Source organism: Cherax quadricarinatus, chromosome 51 (assembly GCF_038502225.1).
Source record: "Cherax quadricarinatus isolate ZL_2023a chromosome 51, ASM3850222v1, whole genome shotgun sequence".
Taxonomy (NCBI): domain Eukaryota; kingdom Metazoa; phylum Arthropoda; class Malacostraca; order Decapoda; family Parastacidae; genus Cherax; species Cherax quadricarinatus.
Genome location: NC_091342.1, coordinates 8129235 through 8151475, shown reverse-complemented (window position 1 = coordinate 8151475; position 22241 = coordinate 8129235). Strand labels below are relative to the sequence as shown.

The 22241-nt window shown below is 50.6% G+C and overlaps 1 protein-coding gene across 5 annotated transcripts in view; it reads right to left on the bottom strand.

Annotated features, from left to right (window-relative positions):
• The window catches only part of LOC128694770 (carbonic anhydrase-related protein 10-like), a 277436-nt gene that overhangs the window by 178426 nt on the left and 76769 nt on the right, over window positions 1-22241 (bottom strand). The gene's annotated exons all lie outside the window — the stretch shown is intronic.

Here is a 22241-nt window from a genome sequence, read left to right as displayed (position 1 = left end):
TATATATATATATATATATATATATATATATATATATATTGTAAACCAGAGAGAGAGAGAGAGAGAGACCCGTTCGTTGCTTCTTTCCCTTTTCCTCTTATTTCCTTCCATCTCTTCCTTCTCCTTCTTCTCTTCTCTTTCCCTCCTCGTCGTCTGATGGGTTATACTCGTAAGAACAGAAATTCCATTGGAAAAGCATATGAACTCCATTGAATATGAGACAAGTTATAGTAGCTGTGCCAGCCCTCCTTCCCTGTGGTGGTGGTGTTGTGGTGCTGTGGTGGTGTTGTGGTAGTGCTGTGGTGGTGCTGTGGTGCTGTAGTGTGGTGCTGCTGTAGTGTGATGGTGCTGTGGTGGTGGTGTGGTGGTGTTGTTGTGGTGCTGTGGTGTGGTGGTGCTGTGGTAGTGTTGTGGTGGTGCTGTGGTAGTGTTGTGGTGGTGCTGTTGTGATGCTGTGGTGCTGTAGTGTGGTGCTGCTGTAGTGTGGTGGTGCTATGGTGGTGTTGTGGTGGTGTTGTTGTGGTGCTGTGGTGTGGTGGTGCTGTGGTGGTGCTGTGGTGGTGTTGTGGTGGTGCTGTAGTGTGGTGGTGCCTTGGTGTGGTGGTGCTGTACTGTGGTGCTGCTGTGGTGGTGGTGCTGTGGTGTTTTGCTGTGGTGTTGTGCTGTATTGGTGCTGTGGTGTGGTGGTGCTGTGGTGTGGTGCTGTGGTATGGTGCTGTGGTGTGGTGCTGCTGTGGTAGTGGTGCTGTAGTGTTGTGCTGTGGTGGTGCTGTGGTGGTGCTGTGGTGTGGTGGTGGTGCTGTAGTGTTGTGTTGTGGTGTGGTGGTGCTGTAGTGTGGTGGTGCCTTGGGGTGGTGGTGTTGTAGTGTAGTGGTGCTGTAGGGTGGGGCTGCTGTGGTGGTGGTGTTGTGGTGGTGGTGGTGCTGTGGTATGGTGGTGGTACTGTAGTATGGTGGTGCCTTGGTGTGGTGGTACTGTACTGTGGTGCTGCTGTGGTGTGGTGCTGTGGTATGGTGCTGTGGTGTGGTGCTGCTGTGGTGGTGGTGCTGTAGTGTTGTGCTGTGGTGGTGCTGTGGTGTGGTGCTGTAGTGTGGTGGTGCCTTGGGGTGGTGGTGTTGTAGTGTAGTGGTGCTGTAGGGTGGGGCTGCTGTGGTGGTGGTGTTGTGGTGGTGGTGGTGCTGTGGTATGGTGGTGGTACTGTAGTATGGTGGTGCCTTGGTGTGGTGGTACTGTACTGTGGTGCTGCTGTGGTGGTGGTGCTGTGGTGGTGGTGCTGTGGTGTTGTGCTGTGGTGTTGTGGTGTATTGGTGTTGTGGTTTGGTGGTGCTGTGGTGTGGTGCTGTGGTATGGTGCTGTGGTGTGGTGGTGCTGTGGTGGTGGTGCTGTAGTGTTGTGCTGTGGTGGTGGTGTGGTGGTGCTGTAGTGCGGTGGTGCCTTGGTGTGGTGGTGTTGTAGTGTAGTGGTGCTGTAGTGTGGGGCTGCTGTGATAGTGGTGCTGTGGTGTGGTGGTGCTGTGGTGTGGTGGTGGTGCTGTAGTGTTCTGGTACCTTGGTGTGGTGGTGCTGTAGTGTGGTGCTGCTGTGGTGGTGGTGTTGTGGTGGTGCTGTTGTATGGTGGTGGTGCTGTGGCATGGTGGTGGTGCTGTGGTATGGTGGTTGTGCTGTAGTGTGGTTGTGCCTTGGTGTGGTGGTGCTGTAGTGTGGTGCTGCTGTGGTGGCGGTTCTGTGGTGTTGTGCTGTGGTGTTGTGCTGTGGTGTTGTGCTGTGGTGGTGCTGTGGTGTGGTGCTGTGGTGTGGTAGTGCTATGGTGTGGTGGTACTGTGGTGTGGTGGTGCTGTGGTGTGGTGTTGCTGTGATTTGGTACTGTGGTGTGGGGCTGTGGTGTGGTGGTGCTGTGGTGTGGCGGTGTTGTTCTGGTGGTGCTGCTGTGGTGGTGGTAGTGGTGTAGTAGCACTTTGGTGGAACTGTGGTGTGGTGGTGCTGTGGTGTGGTGGTGTTGTTCTGGTGGTGTTGCTGTGGTGGTGGTAGTGGTGTAGTAGCACTGTGGTGGAGCTGTGGTGTGGTGGTGCTGTGGTAGTGAGCACCACCACAGCACCAGGAACCCTTCAACAGCACCCCTTGAAGGGAACACAGAAAGATACCTTGAGGAATGTGAGCAAGGTGAGTTGCGTGTAAGATAGCTTTAAGAAAGTAAGCCACTTGTTTTCTTTGCAACTTTCTTAAGAAACTCATTTTTTCCCGCTTTCTCATCTTCTTTTTCTTCTGAGGAATGTCGTGAAGTGGATTGATAAAGAACAGGTACGACAAGCGGGGCCAGGAGCTATGACTCGACCTCTGCAGCCACATATAGGTGAGTACACACACACAATATTGAGGCCTCACTAAATTCTACTGCCAGCATTCCCTTTACATAACTTCCACCCCTTTCAATCTCTCTCTTCCTGTTTCCCTCTCCCTCTCCCTACCTTCCTCCCTCCCTCTCTCCCTACCTTCTTCCCTCCCTCTCTCCCTACCTTCCTCCCTCCCTCTCTCCCTACCTACCGCCCAAGCCACTTCAGTCAGGTGTATAATCCTCTTCCAACACCCATTATTCTCTTCACAGTATGTGTGTGTGTGTGTGTGTGTGTGTGTGTGTGTGTGTGTGTGTGTGTGTGTGTGTGTGTGTGTGTGTGTCGTACTCTCCGTCGCTTCCTGACATACAACTACAACAACACTACCAGCTTGGTCGTAACATACAGCTACGACAACACTACCAGTCTGGTCGTAACATACAAATACAATACCAGCCTGTTCGTAACACGACACTACCAGCTTGGTCGTAACATACAGCTACAACACTACCAGACTGGTCGTAACATACAGCTACGACAACACTACCAGCCTGGTCGTAACATCAAGTCAACCACACATTAGAGGAACCACAGCCGCGTCCCGAGGTTCATTACTTGGCGGCTATCGGCGCTGAGTTCGGCCTCTTAACGAACCCGAAGCTGCTCGTTTGCTGGTAATGAAGCCAGTTAACAGGACACACACCGAGCCTATGCTATTGGAAGTTATCTGTCTGCTTGCACACACACACACACACACACACACACACACACACACACACACACACACACACACACACACACACACACACACACACACACACACACACACACACACACAAGCACGCACATGAGAACCTCCCCCACACCAAGATGTACATCTCTCTTAAGAAGAAGAAGACGGTATATTTCCAACGTCGTCCATCTTAACCAACACATAGGAGAGAGAGTGAAGCTCACAATGACGTTTCGGTCTGACTTGGGCCATTGATAAGTCACACTGAGAGAAGAGATTGAGGGAAATAGTATATATAGGCGAGGGTGACAGGGACGGGACAAAGAGAGGAAGAACAAGAAGCAGTGGTAGTGGTAATGCTAGTAGTAGTAGTAGTAATAGTAATAGTACTAGTAGTAGTAGCAGCAGTAGTAGTAGTAGTAGTAGTAGTAGTAGCAGTAGTAGCAGTAACAGTAGTAGCAGTAACAGTAGTAGCAGTAGTAGTAGCAGTAGTAGTAGTAGTAGCAGTAGTAGTAGTAGTAGTAGCAGTAGTAGTAGTAGTATTAGTAGTAGTAGTAGTAGTAGTAGCAGCAGTAGTAGTAGTAGTAGTAGCAGTAGTAGAGGTAGTAGATAGTAGGGGGAGTAGTTTTTCCTCTTCTGTCAGTTGTAAATAAAGTCGGACCGAAACGTCGTCCTACTTGTGTATTGTTTCAGTCACGGTATTGTGCCTTTTTGTTCATCAGCTGAAAGAGATCTCAGATGGAGATAGAAAGTAGACAGCCTCTGTCTACCCTGTCTATATGTCTACACGTGTGTGCCCTCAGGCCACCGAGAAGTGTCGACTACAATCTGACGGTTCACTGTGTAAGAAACTGTTGAGACAGTGATCAGGCAGTGCCCAGGCGGCAGACAGTATTAGGACAGTGCCCAGGCGGCAGACAGTGCTAGGACAGTGCCCAGGCGGCAGACAGTACTAGGACAGTACCCAGGCGGCAGACAGTACTAGGACAGTGTCCAGGCGGCAGACAGTACTAGGACAGTGTCCAGGCGGCAGACAGTGCTAGGACAGTGCCCAGGCGGCAGACAGTATTAGGACAGTGCCCAGGCGGCAGACAGTACTAGGACAGTGTCCAGGCGGCAAACAGTGCTAGGACAGTGCCCAGGCGGCAGACAGTACTAGGACAGTGCCCAGGCGGCAGACAGTACTAGGACAGTGTCCAGGCGGCAGACAGTACTAGGACAGTACCCAGGAGGCAGACAGTACTAGGACAGTGCCCAGGCGGCAGACAGTACTAGGACAGTGCCAGGACAGTGCCCAGCATAACAGTCCTGTGTAAAGGTAATCTGTATTTACCTTCCGTGAATGGCAAGTGCTTAAGTGTCTTATGTCAGAGTATCCTCCATTAACTGGTAAGTGTCTCATGTCAGAGTATCCTCCATTAAGTGGTAAGTGTCTCATGTCAGAGTATCCTCCATTAAGTGGTAAGTGTCTCATGTCAGAGTATCCTCCATTAAGTGGTAAGTGTCTCATGTCAGAGTATCCTCCATTAAGTGGTAAGTGTCTCATGTCAGAGTATCCTCCATTAAGTGGTAAGTGTCTCATGTCAGAGTATCCTCCATTAAGTGGTAAGTGTCTCATGTCAGAGTATCCTCCATTAAGTGGTAAGTGTCTCATGTCAGAGTATCCTCCATTAAGTGGTAAGTGTCTCATGTCAGAGTATCCTCCATTAAGTGGTAAGTGTCTCATGTCAGAGTATCCTCCATTAAGTGGTAAGTGTCTCATGTCAGAGTATCCTCCATTAAGTGGTAAGTGTCTCATGTCAGAGTATCCTCCATTAAGTGGTAAGTGTCTCATGTAAGAGTATCCTCCATTAAGTGGTAAGTGTCTCATGTAAGAGTATCCTCCATTAAGTGGTAAGTGTCTCATGTCAGAGTATCGTCCATTAAGTGGTAAGTGTCTCATGTAAGAGTATCCTCCATTAAGTGGTAAGTGTCTCATGTCAGAGTATCCTCCATTAAGTGGTAAGTGTCTCATGTAAGAGTATCCTCCATTAAGTGGTAAGTGTCTCATGTCAGAGTATCCTCCATTAAGTGGTAAGTGTCTCATGTAAGAGTATCCTCCATTAAGTGGTAAGTGTCTCATGTCAGAGTATCCTCCATTAAGTGGTAAGTGTCTCATGTAAGAGTATCCTCCATTAAGTGGTAAGTGTCTCATGTCAGAGTATCCTCCATTAAGTGGTAAGTGTCTCATGTAAGAGTATCCTCCATTAAGTGGTAAGTGTCTCATGTCAGAGTATCCTCCATTAAGTGGTAAGTGTCTCATGTAAGAGTATCCTCCATTAAGTGGTAAGTGTCTCATGTCAGAGTATCCTCCATTAAGTGGTAAGTGTCTCATGTAAGAGTATCCTCCATTAAGTGGTAAGTGTCTCATGTCAGAGTATCCTCCATTAAGTGGTAAGTGTCTCATGTAAGAGTATCCTCCATTAAGTGGTAAGTGTCTCATGTCAGAGTATCCTCCATTAAGTGGTAAGTGTCTCATGTCAGAGTATCCTCCATTAAGTGGTAAGTGTCTCATGTCAGAGTATCCTCCATTAAGTGGTAAGTGTCTCATGTCAGAGTATCCTCCATTAAGTGGTAAGTGTCTCATGTCAGAGTATCCTCCATTAAGTGGTAAGTGTCTCATGTCAGAGTATCCTCCATTAAGTGGTAAGTGTCTCATGTCAGAGTATCCTCCATTAAGTGGTAAGTGTCTCATGTCAGAGTATCCTCCATTAAGTGGTAAGTGTCTCATGTCAGAGTATCCTCCAGTGTCTCATGTCAGAGTATCCTCCATTAAGTGGTAAGTGTCTCATGTCAGAGTATCCTCCATTAAGTGGTAAGTGTCTCATGTCAGAGTATCCTCCATTAAGTGGTAAGTGTCTCATGTCAGAGTATCCTCCATTAAGTGGTAAGTGTCTCATGTAAGAGTATCCTCCATTAAGTGGTAAGTGTCTCATGTCAGAGTATCCTCCATTAAGTGGTAAGTGTCTCATGTCAGAGTATCCTCCATTAAGTGGTAAGTGTCTCATGTCAGAGTATCCTCCATTAAGTGGTAAGTGTCTCATGTCAGAGTATCCTCCATTAAGTGGTAAGTGTCTCATGTCAGAGTATCCTCCATTAAGTGGTAAGTGTCTCATGTCAGAGTATCCTCCATTAAGTGGTAAGTGTCTCATGTCAGAGTATCCTCCATTAAGTGGTAAGTGTCTCATGTCAGAGTATCCTCCATTAAGTGGTAAGTGTCTCATGTAAGAGTATCCTCCATTAAGTGGTAAGTGTCTCATGTAAGAGTATCCTCCATTAAGTGGTAAGTGTCTCATGTAAGAGTATCCTCCATTAAGTGGTAAGTGTCTCATGTAAGAGTATCCTCCATTAACTGGTAAGTGTCTCATGTAAGAGTATCCTCCATTAAGTGGTAAGTGTCTCATGTAAGAGTATCCTCCATTAAGTGGTAAGTGTCTCATGTAAGAGTATCCTCCATTAACTGGTGTCTCATGTAAGAGTATCCTCCATTAAGTGGTAAGTGTTTCGGACACGTCAGGACATAAATACTTATAAAAGTGTCAAGTAAAATGACGGAACCATTAAGTAATTTTCTACACGCACACACACACACACACAGAGGGCCGGAAGGCACACAAGAAAAGTCCAGGAGATGGAGTGTGTACTCACCTAGCTGTACTCACCTAGTTGAGGTTGCAGGGGTCGGGTCCGAGCTCCTGGCCCCGCCTCTTCACTGATCGCTACTAGGTCATTCTCCCTGAACCGTGAGCTCTATCATACCTCTGCTTAAAGCTATGTATGGATCCTGCCTCCACTACATCGCTTCCCAACTAGTATTCCACTTCCTGACTACTCTGTGGCTGAAGAAATACTTCCTAACATCCCTGTGATTCATCTGTGTCTTCAACTTTCAACTGTGTCCCCTTGTTGTTGTGTCCCATCTCTGGAACATCCTGTCTTTGTCCACCTTGTCAATTCCTCTCAGCATTTTGTATGTCGTTATCATGTCCCCCCTATCTCTCCTATCCTCCAGTGTCGTCAGGTTGATTTCCCTTAACCTCTCCTCGTAGGACATACCTCTTAGCTCTGGGACTAGTCTTGTTGCAAACCTTTGCACTTTCTCTAGTTTCTTTACGTGCTTGGCTGGTGTGGGTTCCAAACTGGTGCCGCATACTCCAATATGGGCCTAACGTACACGGTGTACAGGGTCCTGAACGATTCCTTATTAAGATGTCGGAATGCTGTTTTGAGGTTTGCTAGGCGCCCATATGCTGCAGCCGTTATTTGGTTGATGTGCGCTTCAGGAGATGTGCCTGGTGTTATACTCACCCCAAGATCTTTTTCCTTGAGTGAGGTTTGTAATCTCTGGCCCCCTAGACTGTACTCCGTCTGCGGTCTTCTTTGCCCTTCCCCAATCTTCATGACTTTGCACTTGGTGGGATTGAACTCCAGGAGCCAATTGCTGGACCATGTCTGCAGCCTGTCCAGATACCTTTGTAGTTATGCCTGGTCTTCGATCGAGTGAATTCTTCTCATTAATTTCACGTCATCTGCAAACAGGGACACCGAGTCTATTCCTTCCGTCATGTCGTTCACAAATACCAGAAACAGCACTGGTCCTAAGACTGACCCCTGTGGGACCCCGCTGGTCAAAGGTGCCCACTCTGACACATCACCACGTACCATGACTCGCTGCTGTCTTCCTGACAAGTATTCCCTGATCCATTGTAGTGCCTTCCCTGTTATCCTTGCTTGGTCCTCCAGTTTTTGCACCAATCTCTTGTGTGGAACTGTGTCAAACGCCTTCCTGCAGTCTAGGAAAACGCAATCAACCCACCCCTCTCTCTCTTGTCTTACTGCTGTCACCATGTCATAGAACTCCAGTAGGTTTGTGACACAGGATTTCCCATCCCTGAAACCATGTTGGCTGCTGTTGATGAGATCATTCCTTTCTAGGTGTTCCACCACTCTTCTCCTGATAACATTCTCCATGATTTTGCATACTATACATGTCAGTGACACTGGTCTGTAGTTTAGTGCGTCATGTCTGTCTCCTTTTTTAAAGATTGGGACTACATTTGCTGTCTTCCATGCCTCAGGCAATCTCCCTGTTTCCATAGATGTATTGAATATTGTTGTTAGGGGTACACATAGCGCCTCTGCTCCCTCTCTCAGGACTCATAGGGAGATGTTATCTGGCCCCATTGCCTTTGAGGTATCTAGCTCACTCAGAAGCCTCTTCACTTCTTCCTCGGTTGTGTGCACTGTGTCCAGCACTTGGTGGTGTGCCCCACCTCTCCGTCTTTCTGGAGCCCCTTCTGTCTCCTCTGTGAACACTTTGAATCTCTTGTTGAGTTCCTCACATACTTCGCGGTCATTTCTTGTCTCTCCTCCTTCCTTCCTTAGCCTGATTACCTGGTCCTTGACTGTTGTTTTCCTCCTGATGTGGCTGTATAACAGTTTCGGGTCAGATTTGGCTTTCGCTGCTATGTCGTTTTCATATTGTCTTTGGGCCTCCCTTCTTATCTGTGCATATTCGTTTCTGGCTCTACGACTGCTCTCCTTATTCTCCTGGGTCCTTTGCCTTCTATATTTCTTCCATTCCCTAGCACACTTGGTTTTTGCCTCCCTGCACATTTGGGTGAACCATGGGCTCGTCCTGGCTTTTTCATTATTCCTGTTACCCTTGGGTACAAACCTCTCCTCAGCCTCCTTGCATATTGTAGCTACATATTCCATCATCTCATTAACTGGCTTCCCTGTCAGTTAACTGAACCCCGTTCAGGAAGTTCCTCATTCCCGTGTAGTCCCCTTTCTTGTAGTTTGGCTTCATCCGTCCTAGCCTTCCTGCTTCTCCCTCCACTTGTAGCTCTACTGTGTATTCGAAGCTTAAAACCACATGATCGCTGGCCCCAAGGGGTCTCTCATATGTGATGTTCTCGATATCTGCACTACTCAAGGTGAATACTAAGTCCAGTCTTGCTGGTTCATCCTCTCCTCTCTCTCTTGTAGTGTCCCTTACGTGTTGGTACATGAAGTTTTCCAGTACCACCTCCATCATCTTAGCCCTCCATGTATCTTGCCTCCCATGTGGCTCCAAGTTCGCCCAATCGATCTCCTTTTGGTTAAAATCACCCATGATCAGGAGCTTTGCCCTGCATGCATGAGCTCTTCTGGCCACTGCAGCCAGTGTGTCGACCATCACTCTATTGCTCTCGTCGTACTCTTGCCTTGGCCTCCTGCTGTTCTGTGGTGGGTTATGCATCACTTCCATTACCACCTTGGGACCTCCAGAGTGAAGCGTTCCCGTTATGTAATCACTTTCTTCTCCGCTGTCTCCTCTCTCCAGCTCATCAAAATTCCATCGGTTTTTGATCAGTAATGCCACTCCTCCACCCCGCCTGTTCCCTCTGTCTTTCCTCAGGATCTGGTATCCCGTTGGAAAGATGGCATCTGTTATCAAACCTGTAAGCTTGGTTTCTGTGAGAGCTATGATGTCCGGTGATGCCTCTTTCACTCGTTCATGCCACTCCTCCCACTTATTTGTTATTCCATCAGCGTTTGTGTACCATACCTTCAGTTTCCTTTCCAACACTGTGGTTTGGGGGCCTGTGAGGGTGGGAGACCTGGTAGCATACTGTGGGATTCTATAGCTCGTGTGTGTGTGTGTGTGTGTGTGTGTGTGTGTGTGTGTGTGTGTGTGTGTGTGTGTGTGTGTGTGTGGCAGCACGGAGAATCAAGCCTCCACCACCACTCCTTGTGTTGAGAGAGAGAGAGAGAGAGAGAGAAAGAATAAGGTGTAACCTGACAGTTAATTATCTTGGTCAAGTACAGCTGCTGTCCCACCCTTACTGCCAGTACACCTGCTGTCCCTCCCTCACTGCCAGTACACCTGCTGTCCCTCCCTCACTGCCAGTACACCTGCTGTCCCTCCCTCACTGCCAGTACACCTGCTGTCCCTCCCTCACTGCCAGTACACCTGCTGTCCCTCCCTCAATGCCAGTACACCTGCTGTCCCTCCCTCACTGCCAGTACACCTGCTGTCCCTCCCTCACTGCCAGTACACCTGCTGTCCCTCCCTCACTGCCAGTACACCTGATATCCCTCCCTCACTGCCAGTACACCTGCTGTCCCACCCTCACTGCCAGTACACCTGCTGTCCCTCCTTCACTGCCAGTACACCTGCTATCCCTCCCACACTGCCAGTACACCTGCTGTCCCTCCCTCACTGCCAGTACACTTGCTGTCTCTCCCTCACTGCCAGTACACTTGCTGTACCTCCCTCACCGCCAGTACACCTGCTTTCCCTCCCTCACTGCCACTACACCTGCTGTCCCTCCCTCCCTACCAGAACACCTGCTGTCCCTCCCTCACTGCCAGTACACCTGCTGTCCCTCCCTCACTGCCACTACACCTGCTGTCCCTCCCTCACTGCCACTTCACCTCCTGTCCCTCCCTCACTGCCAGAACACCTGCTGTCCCTCCCTCACTGCCAGTACACCTGCTGTCCCTCCCTCACTGCCGGTACACCTGTCCCTCCCTCGCTGCCAGTACACCTGTTGTCCCTCCCTCGCTTCCAGTACACCTGCTGTCCCTCCCTCGCTGCCAGTACACCTGCTGTCCCTCCCTCGCTGCCAGTACACCTGCTGTCCCTCCCTCACTACAAGTTCACCTGCTGTCCCTCACTGCCAGTACGCCTGCTGTCCTTCCCTCACTACCAGTACACCTACTGTCCCTCCCTCACTGCCAGTACACCTGCTGTCCCTCCCTCACTACCAGTACACCTGCTGTCCCTCCCTCACTGCCAGTACACCTGCTGTCTCTCCCTCACTGCCAGTACACTTGCTGTACCTCCCTCACTGCCAGTACACCTGCTTTCCCTCCCTCACTGCCAGTACACCTGCTGTCCCTCCCTCACTACCAGTACACCTGCTGTCCCTCCCTCACTACCAGTACACCTGCTGTCCCTCCCTCACTGCCAGTACACCTGCTGTCTCTCCCTCACTGCCAGTACACCTGCTATCCCTCCCACACTGCCAGTACACCTGCTGTCCCTCCCTCACTGCCAGTACACCTGCTGTCTCTCCCTCACTGCCAGTACACTTGCTGTACCTCCCTCACTGCCAGTACACCTGCTTTCCCTCCCTCACTGCCACTACACCTGCTGTCCCTCCTTCCCTACCAGAACACCTGCTGTCCCTCCCTCACTGCCAGTACACCTGCTGTCCCTCCCTCACTGCCACTACACCTGCTGTCCCTCCCTCACTGCCACTTCACCTGCTGTCCCTCCCTCACTGCCAGAACACCTGCTGTCCCTCCCTCACTGCCAGTACACCTGCTGTCCCTCCCTCACTGCCGGTACACCTGTCCCTCCCTCGCTGCCAGTACACCTGTTGTCCCTCCCTCACTGCCAGTATACCTGCTGTCCCTCCCTCACTACCAGTACACCTGCAGTCCCTCCCTCACTGCCAGTACGACTGCTCTCCCTCCCTCACTGCCAGTAAACCTGCTGTCCCTCCCTCACTGCCAGTACACCTGCTGTCACTCCCTCACTGCCAGTACGCCTGCTGTCCTTCCCTCACTGTCAGTACACCTGCTGTCCCTCCCTTACTGCCACTACACCTGTTGTTCCTCTTTCACTCCCAGTACATCTGTTGTCCCTCCCTTGCTGCCAGTACACCTGCTGTCCCTCCATCACTCCCACTACACCTGCTGTCCCTCCCTCACTCCCACTACACCTGCTGTCCCTCCCTCACTGACAGTACACCTGCTGCTTCTCACTCACTGACAGTACAACTGCTGCTTCTCCCTCACTGACAGTACACCTGCTGCTTCTCCCTCACTGACAGTACACCTGCTGCTTCTCCCTCACTGCCAGTACACCTGCTGTCCCTCCCTCACTGCCAGTACACCTGCTGTCCCTCCCTCTGCCAGTACACCTGCTGCCCCTCCCTCACTGCCAGTACACCTGATGTCTCTCCCTCATTGCCACTGCACCTGCTGTCCCTCCCTCACTGCTACTACACCTGCTGTCCCTCCTTCACTGCCACTACACCTGTTGTCCCTCCCTCACTGCCAGTACACCTGCTGCCTCTCCCTCACTGACAGTACACCTGCTGTCTCTCCCTCACTGCCACTGCACCTGCTGTCCCTCCCTCACTGTTAGTACACCTGCTGTCCCTCCTTCACTGCCACAACACCTGTTGTCCCTCCCTCACTGCCAGTACACCTGCTGTCCCTCTCTCACTGCCAGTACACCTGCTGTCCCTCCCTCACTGCCAGTACACCTGCTGTCCCTCCCTCACTGCCACTACACCTGCTGTCCCTCCCTCACTGCCACTACACATGCTGTCCCTCCCTCACTGCCACTACACCTACTGTCCCTCCCTCTCTGCTACTACACCTGCTGTTCTCCTTCACTGCCACTACACCTGTTGTCCCTCTCGCACTGCCAGTACACCTGCTGCCCCTCCCTCACTGCCAGTACACCTGCTGTCCCTCCCTCACTGCCAGTACACCTGCTGTCTCTTCCTCACTTCAACTACACCTGCTGTCCCTCCCTCACTGCCAGTACACCTGCTGTCCCTCCCTCACTGCCAGTACACCTGCTGTCCCTCCCTCACTGCCACTACACCTGCTGTCCCTCCCTGACTGCCAGTACACCTGCTGTCCCTCCCTCACTGCCACTGCACCTGCTGTCCCTCCCTCACTGCCACTACACCTTCAGTCCCTCCCTCACTGCCACTACACATGCTGTCCCTCCCTCACTGCCACTACACCTGCTGTCCCTCCCTCACTGCCAGTACACCTGCTGCTTCTCCCTCACTGCCAGTACACCTGCTGTCCCTCCCTCACTGCCACTACACCTGCTGTCCCTCCCTGACTGCCAGTACACCTGCTGTCCCTCCCTCACTGCCACTGCACCTGCTGTCCCTCCCTCACTGCCACTACACCTTCAGTCCCTCCCTCACTGCCACTACACATGCTGTCCCTCACTCACTGCCACTACACCTTCAGTCCCTCCCTCACTGCCACTACACCTGCTGTCCCTCCCTCACTGCCACTACACCTTCAGTCCCTCCCTCACTGCCACTACACCTGCTGTCCCTCCCTCACTGCCACTACACCTTCAGTCCCTCCCTCACTGCCACTACACCTGCTGTCCCTCCCTCACTGCCACTACACCTTCAGTCCCTCCCTCACTGCCACTACACCTGCTGTCCCTCCCTCACTGCCACTACACCTTCAGTCCCTCCCTCACTGCCACTACACCTGCTGTCCCTCCCTCACTGCCACTACACCTTCAGTCCCTCCCTCACTGCCACTACACCTTCAGTCCCTCCCTCACTGCCACTACACCTTCAGTCCCTCCCTCACTGCCACTACACCTTCAGTCCCTCCCTCACTGCCACTACACCTTCAGTCCCTCCCTCACTGCCACTACACCTGCTGTCCCTCCCTCACTGCCACTGCACCTGCTGTCCCTCCCTCACTGCCACTACACCTTCAGTCCCTCACTCACTGCCACTACACCTGCTGCTTCTCCCTCACTGTCAATACACCTGCTGTCTCTCCCTCACTGCCAATACACCTGCTGTCCCTCCGTCACTGCCACTACACCTGCTGCTTCTCCCTCACTGCCAGTACACCTGCTGCTTCTCCCTCACTGCCAATACACCTGCTGCTTCTCTCTCATTGCCAGTACACCTGCTGTCCCTCCCTCACTGCCAGTACACCTACTGTCGCTCCCTCACTGCCAGTACACCTGCTGTCCCTCCCTCACTGCCAGTACACCTGCTGTCCATCCCTCACTGACAGTACACCTGCTGCGTCTCCCTCATTGCCAGTGCACCTGCTGCTTCTCCCTCACTGCCAGTACACCTGCTGTCTCTCCCTCACTGCCAGTACACCTGCTGTCTCTCCCTCACTGCCAGTACACCTGCTGTCTCTCCCTCACTGCCAGTACACCTGCTGTCCCTCCCTCACTGCCAGTACACCTACTGCGTCTCCCTCATTGCCAGTGCACCTGCTGTCCCTCCCTCACTGCCAGTACACCTGCTGTCCCTCCCTCACTGCCAGTACATCTGCTGCTTCTCCCTCACTGCCAGCACACCTGCTGTCCCTCCCTCACTGCCCCGTACACCTGCTGCCTCTCCCTCACTGCCAGTACACCTGCTGTCCCTCCCTCACTGCCACTACACCTGCTGTCCCTCACTCACTGACAGTACACCTGCTGCTTCTCCCTCACTGCCAGTACACCTGCTGTCTCTCCCTCACTGCCAGTACACCTGCTGTCCCTCCCTCACTGCCAGTACACCTACTGCTTCTCCCTCACTGCCAGTACACCTGCTGTCCATCCCTCACTGCCAGTACACCTGCTGTCCCTCCCTCACTGCCAGTACACCTGCTGCGTCTCCCTCACTTCCAATACACCTGCTGCCCTCCCTCACTGCCAGTACATCTGCTGCTTCTCCCTCACTGCCAGTACACCTGCTGTCCCTCCCTCACTGCCAGTACACCTGCTGTCCCTCCCTCACTGCCAGTACACCTGCTGCTCCTCCCTCACTGCCATTACACCTGCTGCTTCTCCCTCACTGCCAGTACACCTGCTGCCCTCCATCACTGCCACTACACCTGATGTCCCTCCCTCACTGCCAGTACACCTGCTGTCCCTCCCTCACTGCCAGTACACCTGCTGTCCCTCTATTACTGCCACTACACCTGCTGTGCCTTCATCACTGCCAGTACACCTGCTGCTTCTCCCTCACTGCCACTACACCTGCTGCTTCTTCCTCAATGCAAGTACACCTGCTGTCCCTCCCTCACTGCCAGTACACCTGCTGCTTCTCCCTCACTGCCAGTACACCTGCTGTCTCTCCCTCACTGCTAGTACACCTGCTGCTTCTCCCTTACTGCCAGTACACCTGCTGTCCCTCCCTCACTGCCAGTACACCTGCTGCTTCTCCCTCACTGCCAGTACATCTATTGTCCCTCCCTCACTGCCAGTACACCTGCTGCTTCTCCCTCACTGCCAGTACATCTATTGTCCCTCCCTCACTGCCAGTACACCTGCTGCTTCTCCCTCACTGCCAGTACACCTGCTGTCCCTCCCTCACTGCCAGTACACCTGCTGCTTCTCCCTCACTGCCAGCACACCTGCTGTCCCTCCCTCACTGCCAGTACACCTGCTGTCCCTCCCTCACTGCCAGTACATCTGCTGCTTCTCCCTCACTGCCAGCACACCTGCTGTCCCTCCCTCACTGCCCCGTACACCTGCTGCCTCTCCCTCACTGCCAGTACACCTGCTGTCCCTCCCTCACTGCCACTACACCTGCTGTCCCTCCCTCACTGTCAGTACACCTTCTGCTTCTCCCTCACTGCCACTACACCTGTTGCTTCTCCCTCACTGCCAGTACACCTGCTGCTGCTCCCTCACTGCCAGTATACCTACTGCTTCTCCCTCACTGCCAGTACACCTGCTGTCCCTCCCTCACTGCCAGTACACCTGCTGTCCCTCCCTCACTGCCAGTACACCTGCTGCTTCTCCCTCACTTCCAATACACCTGCTGCTTCTCCCTCACTGCCAGTACATCTGCTGCTTCTCCCTCACTGCCAGTACACCTGCTGTCCCTCCCTCACTGCCAGTACACCTGCTGTCCCTCCCTCACTGCCAGTACACCTGCTGCTTCTCCCTCACTTCCAATACACCTGCTGCTTCTCCCTCACTGCCAGTACACCTGCTGCTTCTCCCTCACTGCCAGTACACCTGCTGTCCCTCCCTCACTGCCAGTACACCTGCTGTCCCTCCCTCACTGCCACTACACCTGCTGTCCCTCTATTACTGCCACTACACCTGCTGTGCCTTCATCACTGCCAGTACACCTGCTGCTTCTCCCTCACTGCCAGTACACCTGCTGCTTCTTCCTCAATGCAAGTACACCTGCTGTCCCTCCCTCACTGCCAGTACACCTGCTGCTTCTCCCTCACTGCCAGTACACCTGCTGTCTCTCCCTCACTGCTAGTACACCTGCTGCTTCTCCCTTACTGCCAGTACACCTGCTGTCCCTCCCTCACTGCCAGTACACCTGCTGCTTCTCCCTCACTGCCAGTACATCTATTGTCCCTCCCTCACTGCCAGTACACCTGCTGCTTCTCCCTCACTGCCAGTACATCTATTGTCCCTCCCTCACTGCCAGTACACCTGCTGCTTCTCCCTCACTGCCAGTACACCTGCTGCTTCTCCCTTACTGCCAGTACACCTGCTGCTTCTCCCTCACTGCCAGTACACCTGCTGCTTCTCCCTTACTGCCAGTACACCTGCTGCTTCTCTCTCGCTGCCAGTATACCTACTGCTTCTCCCTCACTGCCATTATACCTGCTGTCCCTCCCTCACTGCCAGTACACCTGCTGCTTCTCCCTTACTGCCAGTACACCTGCTGCTTCTCTCTCACTGCCAGTATACCTACTGCTTCTCCCTCACTGCCATTATACCTGCTGTCCCTCCCTCACTGCCACTACACCTGATGTTTCTCCCTCACTGCCAGTACACCTGCTACTTCTCCCTTACTGCCAGTACACCTGCTGCTTCTCCCTCACTGCCAGTACATCTATTGTCCCTCCCTCACTGCCAGTACACCTGCTGTCTCTCCCTCACTGCCAGTACACCTGCTGCTTCTCCCTCACTGCCAGTACATCTATTGTCCCTCCCTCACTGCCAGTACACCTGCTGCTTATCCCTCACTGCCAGTACATCTATTGTCCCTCCCTCACTGCCAGTACACCTGCTGTCTCTCCCTCACTGCCAGTACACCTGCTGCTTCTCCCTTACTGCCAGTACACCTGCTCCTTCTCCCTTACTGCCAGTACACCTGCTGCTTTTCCCTCACTGCCAGTACACCTGCTGTCTCTTCCTCACTGCCAGTACACCTGCTGCTTCTCCCTCACTGCCAGTACACCTGCTGTCTCTCCCTCACTGCCAGTACACCTGTTGTCCATCCCTCATTGCCAGTACACCTGCTGCTTCTCCCTCACTGCCAGTACATCTAATGTCCATCCCTCACTGCCAGTGCACCTGCTGTCTCTCCCTCACTGCCAGTACACCTGCTGTCTCTCCCTCACTGCCAGTACACCTGCTGGTTCTCCCTCACTGCCAGTACACCTGCTGCTTCTCCCTTACTGCCAGTACACCTGCTGCTCCTCCCTCACTGCCAGTACATCTATTGTCCATCCCTCACTGCCAGTACACCTGCTGTCTCTCCCTCACTGCCAGTACACCTGCTGTCCATCCCTCACTGCCAGTACACCTGCTGCTTCTCCCTCACTGCCAGTACATCTATTGTCCATCCCTCACTGCCAGTGCACCTGCTGTCTCTCCCTCACTGCCAGTACACCTGCTGTCTCTCCCTCACTGCCAGTACACCTGCTGGTTCTCCCTCACTGCCAGTACACCTGCTGCTTCTCCCTTACTGCCAGTACACCTGCTGCTTCTCCCTCACTGCCAGTACATCTATTGTCCATCCCTCACTGCCAGTACACCTGCTGTCTCTCCCTCACTGCCAGTACACCTGCTGTCCATCCCTCACTGCCAGTACACCTGCTGCTTCTCCCTCACTGCCAGTACATCTATTGTCCATCCCTCACTGCCAGTACACCTGCTGTCTCTCCCTCACTGCCAGTACACCTGCTGCTTCTCCCTCACTGCCAGTACACCTGCTGTCTCTCCCTCACTGCCAGTACACCTGCTGTCTCTCCCTCACTGCCAGTACACCTGCTGTCCATCCCTCACTGCCAGTACACCTGCTGCTTCTCCCTCACTGCCAGTACATCTATTGTCAGTACACCTGCTGTCTCTCCCTCACTGCCAGTACACCTGCTGTCTCTCCCTCACTGCCAGTACACCTGCTGTCTCTCCCTCACTGCCTTCTGCCTCTCCCTCACTGCCAGTACACCTGCTGTCTCTCCCTCACTGCCAGTACACCTGCTGTCTCTCCCTCACTGCCAGTACACCTGCTGTCCCTCCCTCACTGCCAGTGCACCTGCTGTCTCTCCCTCACTGCCAGTGCACCTGCTGTCTCTCCCTCACTGCCAGTACACCTGCTGTCTCTCCCTCACTGCCAGTACACCCAGCTCACACTCCTGGAAACACAAGGGATCTTGATTCAATCAATGAGAGCAACATAGCTGAACATATCGCAGACCCAGGTACTGGTACTGGTACCCACTTACGGGTACTCTTACCACTTACTTAATTGTAAGTGTACTCTTTGATTGTGAGAACTCTGATTGTGAGTACTTTGATTGTGAGTACTTTGATTGTGAGTACTTTGATTGTGAGTACTTTGATTGTGAGTACTTTGATTGTGAGTACTTTGATTGTGAGTACTTTGATTGTGAGTACTTTGATTGTGAGTACTTTGATTGTGAGTTCTTTGTGTGTACTTTGAGTGTGAGTACTTTAATTGTGAGTACTTTGATTGTGTGCACTATGATTGTGAGTACTTTGATTGTGTGCACTATGATTGTGAGTACTTTAATTGTGAGTACTTTGATCGTAAGTGTGTACTTTGATTGTGAGAACTTTGACCGTAAGTGTGTACTTTGATTGTGAGTACTTTGACCGTAAGTGTGTACTTTGATTGTGAGTACTTTGATTGTGAGAACTTTGATTGTGAGAACTTTGATTGTGAGTACTTTGACCGTAAGTGTGTACTTTGATTGTGAGTACTTTGACCGTAAGTGTGTACTTTGATTGTGAGTACTTTGATTGTGTGCACTATAATTGTGAGTACTTTGATTGTGTGCACTATGATTGTGAGTACTTTGATTGTGTGCACTATGATTGTGAGTACTTTGATTGTGTGCACTATGATTGTGAGTACTTTGTGTGCACTATAATTGTGAGTACTTTGATTGTGTGCAATATGATTGTGAGTACTTTGATTGTGTGCACTATGATTGTGAGTACTTTGATTGTGTGCACTATGATTGTGAGTACTTTAATTGTGAGTACTTTGATTGTGAGTACTTTGATTGTGTGCACTATGATTGTGAGTACTTTGATTGTGAGTACTTTGATTGTGAGTACTTTGATTGTGTGCACTATGATTGTGAGTACTTTAATTGTGAGTACTTTGATTGTGAGTACTTTGATTGTGTGCACTATAATTGTGAGTACTTAGATTGTGAGTACTTGAATGTATGTGAATACTTTGATTATAAGTATATACTTTGTAAGTGGCTAAAGCTCCCGCTTCACACACGGAGGGCCCGGGTTCGATTCCCGGCGGATGGAAACATTTCGACACGTTTCCTTACACCTGTTGTCCTGTTCACCTAGCAGCAAATAGGTACCTGGGTGTTAGTCGACTGGTGTGGGTCGCATCCTGGGGGACAAGATTAAGGACCCCAATGGAAATAAGTTAGACAGTCCTCGATGACGCACTGACTTTCTTGGGTTATCCTGGGTGGCTAACCCTCCGGGGTTAAAAATCCGAACGAAATCTTATCTTATCTTATCTTACGTATTTTGATTGTGTGCTTAGATTGTAAGTGTATATTTTTATTGTAAGTGTGTGCTGTGAATGTTAATGCTTTGAGTGCAAGTGTATGCTTTGAATGTAAGTGTATGCTTTGAGTGCAAGTGTATGCTTTGAATGTAAGTGTATGCTTTGAGTGCAAGTGTATGCTTTGAATGTAAGTGTATGCTTTGAGTGCAAGTGTATGCTTTGAATGTAAGTGTATGCTTTGAGTGCAAGTGTATGCTTTGAATGTAAGTGTATGCTTTGAGTGCAAGTGTATGCTTTGAATGTAAGTGTATGCTTTGAGTGCAAGTGTATGCTTTGAATGTAAGTGTATGCTTTGAGTGCAAGTGTATGCTTTGAATGTAAGTGTATGCTTTGAGTGCAAGTGTATGCTTTGAATGTAAGTGTATGCTTTGAGTGCAAGTGTATGCTTTGAATGTAAGTGTATGCTTTGAGTGCAAGTGTATGCTTTGAATGTAAGTGTATGCTTTGAGTGCAAGTGTATGCTTTGAGTAATAGGGTATTTCTTTTAATGTATACCTCTCTGAGTGCAAGTATACCTCTCTGAGTGCAAGTATACCTCTCTGGATGCAAGTATACCTGAGTGCAAGTATACCTCTATGAGTGCAAATATACCTCTCTGAGTGCAAGTATACCTCTCTGGATGCAAGTATACCTGAGTGCAAGTATACCTCTCTGGATGCAAGTATACCTGAGTGCAAGTATACCTCTATGAGTGCAAATATACCTCTCTGAGTGCAAGTATACCTCTCTGGATGCAAGTATACCTGAGTGCAAGTATACCTCTCTGAGTGCAAGTATACCTGAGTGCAAGTATACCTCTATGAGTGCAAATATACCTCTCTGAGTGCAAGTATACCTCTCTGGATGCAAGTATACCTGAGTGCAAGTATACCTCTCTGGATGCAAGTATACCTGAGTGCAAGTATACCTCTATGAGTGCAAGTATACCTCTCTGAGTGCAAGTATACCTCTCTGAATGCAAGTATACCTTAGTGCAAGTATACCTCTCTGAATGCAAGTATACCTGAGTGCAAGTATACCTCTCTGAATGCAAGTATACCTTAGTGCAAGTATAACTCTCTGAGTGCAAGTATACCTCTCTGAGTGCAAGTATACCTCTCTGAGTGCAAGTATACCTCTCTGAGTGCAAGTATACCTCTCTGAATGCAAGTATACCTGAGTGCAAGTATACCTCTCTGAGTGCAAGTATACCTCTCTGAGTGCAAGTATTCCTCTCTGAGTGCAAGTATACCTGAGTGCAAGTATACCTCTCTGAGTGCAAGTATACTTCTATGAGTGCAAGTATACCTCTCTGAGTGCAAGTATACCTCTCTGAGTGCAAGTATACCTGAGTGCAAGTATACCTCTCTGAGTGCAAGTATACCTCTGAGTGCAAGTATTCCTCTCTGAGTGCAAGTATACCTGAGTGCAAGTATACCTCTTTGAGTGCAAGTATACATCTATGAGTGCAAGTATACCTCTCTGAGTGCAAGTATACCTCTCTGAGTGCAAGTATTCCTCTCTGAGTGCAAGTATACCTCTCTGAGTGCAAGTATACCTCTCTGAGTGCAAGTATACCTCTGAGTGCAAGTATACCTCTCTGAGTGCAAGTATACCTCTCTGAGTGCAAGTATACCTCTCTGAGTGCAAGTATACCTCTCTGAGTGCAAGTATTCCTCTCTGAGTGCAAGTATACCTGAGTGCAAGTATACCTCTCTGAGTGCAAGTATACCTCTATGAGTGCAAGTATACCTCTCTGAGTGCAAGTATACCTCTCTGAGTGCAAGTATTCCTCTCTGAGTGCAAGTATACCTGAGTGCAGGTATACCTCTCTGAGTGCAAGTATACCTCTATGAGTGCAAGTATACCTCTCTGAGTGCAAGTATACCTCTCTGAGTGCAAGTATACCTCTACGAGTGCAAGTACACCTCTATGAGTGCAAGTATACCTCTCTGAGTGCAAGTATACCTCTCTGAGTGCAAGTATACCTGAGTGCAAGTATACCTCTCTGAGTGCAAGTATACCTCTACGAGTGCAAGTATACCTCTACGAGTGCAAGTATACCTCTCTGAGTGCAAGTATACCTCTCTGAGTGCAAGTATACCTCTCTGAGTGCAAGTATACCTCTCTGAGTGCAAGTATACCTCTCTGAGTGCAAGTATACCTCTACGAGTGCAAGTATACCTCTACGAGTGCAAGTATACCTCTCTGAGTGCAAGTATACCTCTCTGAGTGCAAGCATACCTCTCTGAGTGCAAGCATACCTCTCTGAGTGCAAGTATACCTCTCTGAGTGCAAGTATACCTCTCTGAGTGCAAGCATACCTCTCTGAGTGCAAGTATACCTCTCTGAGTGCAAGCATACCTCTCTGAGTGCAAGCATACCTCTCTGAGTGCAAGCATACCTCTCTGAGTGCAAGTATACCTCTCTGAGTGCAAGCATACCTCTCTGAATGCAAGTATACCTACAATAAACCCATACAACAAAAACTATACAGTAAAATAAGACCAAAGCATCACTTAAGGCAACATATTGTACTCAGCCTTCCGAATTTTCTCTAAAAAAAACAACAAAACTGAATTTTGAAAAAATTCAATTATCCGCCGCTGCTGTGATG